The sequence below is a fragment of the Mus caroli genome, chromosome 6 (genome assembly GCF_900094665.2).
Source record: "Mus caroli chromosome 6, CAROLI_EIJ_v1.1, whole genome shotgun sequence".
In the NCBI taxonomy this organism is placed as follows: domain Eukaryota; kingdom Metazoa; phylum Chordata; class Mammalia; order Rodentia; family Muridae; genus Mus; species Mus caroli.
Window position 1 is genome coordinate 394,564 of NC_034575.1, and position 3,675 is coordinate 398,238.

General features: G+C 36.0%; 1 pseudogene; it reads right to left on the reverse strand.

Annotated features, from left to right (window-relative positions):
• Positions 1-1,987: 1,987 nt before the first annotated feature.
• On the reverse strand, positions 1,988-2,407 carry LOC110297101 (annotated as a pseudogene).
• Positions 2,408-3,675: the final 1,268 nt, after the last annotated feature.

The following is a 3,675-nucleotide window of genomic DNA, read 5'->3' on the forward strand; positions in this document are numbered from 1 at the left end:
ACCTGTACCTCCAGAGCTCGTGTCTCTAGCTGCATATGCATCAGAAGATGGCCTAGTTGGCCATCACTGGAAAGAGAGGCCCATTGGACATGCAAACTTTATATGCCTCAGTACAGGGGAATGCCAGGGCCATAAAGTGGGAATGGGTGGGTAGGGGAGTGGGGGGGGGAGGATATGGGGGACTTTTGGAATAGCATTGGAAATGTAATTGAGGAAAATACGTAATAAAAAATATTAAAAAAAAGAAGCAGTTGGGACATGTGGTCTTTACTGAGTGCACCATCTGGCATCTCACAGCTGCTTTTCATGGTGCTATGTGCTATCCAACTTTACCCCTCCCCTCTTCATTGAAGTTTTATAATTTGTACATTGACATAATTTACCAAAAATGCAATTAGAAAAACAATGAAGGCTGTTAATAAACTGTAGCCCATCTTTTATAAAAATCACTTGGCTAGGTGAAATTCTAATAAAAATACAATTTGGAATAGACAATACAATTGCAAATTATGTTTTGCTTTGGATAAAATGAGGAGAGCACATTTTGTTTCCATTTCTTTCCTTTCCTTTTCCTGCCTAAATTCCTTTATTGTATTATAAATACAAGGCAAGCACACTACCACCCAGCCCCAACCCTCGTTTTTGCATTTTAAAATTTGTATGTATTAACTTTACCAATACATTGATTCTATTATGACATTTCCAGGCATGTATACAATGCACTCTGACCTCCCTCACATGTTGGTCTCCCTGCCCCACCCCCACCCCACTGGCCTGCTGTCTCCTTCTTTCTAAATACCTGGCAGTCTCCTTCTGCAGCAGTTAAAGGCACAGCTCTTGACAAGCAATGCATCATCCTGCTGCTTACTATTTGCTGCCTTGGTCTTTTTTGTTTGTTTGTTCATTTTTTCTCTTAATTTTTCATTTGAGTATATTATTTGAGAATTCTTGTGACCACACTTTATCTTATGAATTAACATTTCATCTTTGAACCTCTGAAATATAATGAGAAGACTTTATATTATGTTTTAAAATACTCTAAATCCACCTTTAACTCTACAGATCCTTTTCTTTGTAGCCCAGGGAATATAGAATAGACCTAATCAGCCTTCATTCTCTTTTCTTTTAAATTTTATTAATTGTAACTATTATCATCTTTATTATGTTGTATATATGTATCTATAGAGGCACTCAGTCCTGTTTCAGAGTGCATGCTCAAGTATATGCACAGAGCTGCCACAGCATGTAACTGGAGGGCAGAGGAAATCTTTATGTAATTGATCCTCCCCTTGTACCTCTGTATGAGTTCTGGAGATGAAACTCAGTTAACCAGGCCTGTGTAGATAGCATTTGACCTATAGAACCATCTTGCCAGCCCTAGCCTTTCTTAATTTGCAATTTCCAAAATCCCTCTTGCATTTAACAAGATAATCATTGAGAGAGAATAGTGATCAGAATGATATGTAATGACATATCAAATACTCCACAGAACCATTCATTGAATTAGTTGCATTAATGACTATTCAGTTTGAAAATGGTGAAAATAATTGGAAAAAAATTATACCATATTAAAATGCTCATTTTTATAAGTGCGTACAATTGATGACAATATTAGCTCAGTTTTATCTAATAAATCATCGTGCAAAGAATCAAAATTATCCTGTATATATAGAGATGGTTTTCAATTGTGTTTCATTCGATTTGTATTAGAATATCCATAACAATGCAGATCAAAGTCACCAGAACCTATTCATTACTCAAATACTTGTTTTCAGGCAAATAATCAATTATTTTTCATCTGCAATATAATCCAAACCACAAACATAGGAATAAGCCTAATTTAAATGATTCTATATAAAGTTTTCTTTTACAATGGAAGAGAAATTAGTATTATTTTTAAAGGCCAAGAACATTAACCCAGACATCATGCCCCATGTCTATACAAAAATCAGTGTACTCTTTTTTTTTCCAGTTTTTTCATGTGATTTTATTTTTTCTCTTCAAACATAATAACATGATACCCAAAATTGGTCTTAACTGGTAGATCTGTAAACACAGACTTATCTATTCCACTTACAGGCAGAGCAAATATTGCTTCTTAAATTAGCCCCACCATTGGGTTGGGTCTTCTGGTCATCCAACCCAAGTCACCCCCTTGTCTGGCTTAATCTTCATTATATTGTGTGACCACTTCACTGAATCTCATTCCAGACTTTAACTTTTCCATGGCTTCCATGATTTTCCCATGTTTTTCACATAGAGTGTGTCTGACCTGTGCTGCATTGCCAGCACCTTTAGGACCGTGAGACTTCTCATCAGGACTGTCACTCCCAGAAGCTGCACCTCCTTTCTCTCTTTTTCCAGAACTGCGTTTCCCCTTCAGTGGCATCTCTTAAGCTTGCAGTTGAACTCGGCAGTGTACTCTATTTGTTATTAAGGTGTTGTTAGGTCAGAAATGACCTATCTATTAATAGGGGATGGGTGCTATGCATACATTGAAATTAGAGGAGGAAAATATAGCATATTCACATGAAGTGAAAAAATGGGGAAGTTACACAGAATTAATGAACTGTGTATATCAAAGAAAACTTATACCAAAATATTTTTGCAGTAAATCTTTTATTATCCCTCATTTATCCTTTGTCCAAGAAGTCATATTTAACCAATGTTCTTCTGTTCTTCAGAAAGTTCTATACATTTAAAAGTAGTCCATAACATTGGGAATAAAGCTTGGTGGTAGAGTGCTTGTGTACCACACAGAAGATGCCAGGTTCAAGTTTCCACATGCAGCAAAGGGAAACCAAAACAATATGCATGGTTATAAGTTATCTTGTACTGCATCCTCTAATCTTCATCATTCAATTCCTATAAAGTGTTTTTCTCCATTAAATCATAGGAGTCTACTTCATTTTTTCCAAGTGTCTAAAAAATATTTTTAAAAGTAGACATATATCTAACACAAGTATGTGACCACTACACATTGGGAATTATCCTCAGAAAAGACTTGCAAAGATGTAACACAACTAAATGGCTTAAGAGTCAGAATGTCAGGGGGGAAATGTTCAACACGCCAATAAAATTTTAATTTTATTTCAGTGTTCTAATTTAAATGGAGAAAAATATTGTTTTGTGATACATATCTATTCATAAATAGCATAACCTTGTATATACACATGGTTTAAGACAATGATGGCCTAGTTTTGTATTAGCATTGCATGTTCCTATTTTGGTGGTAAAGGTATCTATTTATTTAACACATTCACAGACTTAGGTTGATAGTCCAACTCTCAAATACTAGAGGGTAAGTGTTGTGCTGGGGAGTAGTGTTTGACCTGTAAGTTAATTGTAAAATTTTCAGTCCCAGCTAAAATGCTGGGAGGAGTCACATAACACCATTTGGGAACTGGAACCTCTTATAGACCAGGCACACAAAGGGTGAGGAGCTTGAGGGAACAAAACTAAATGCACTACACACAGGAAGAAGGTTATGTGTTAGCCCTGCAGTGGTCATTTAGACATGGACTGCAACAATGCACAATCCCTTACTCAAAACCAGACAGTGGGTGCAACATGTAGCTTAATATAACAATTAAGTCTGTTGAGAAGAACTAAATACAATACAGGATTACCTGGCTGTCAAATTAACTGATAGAATATCAAGTAAGATGCAAGCCT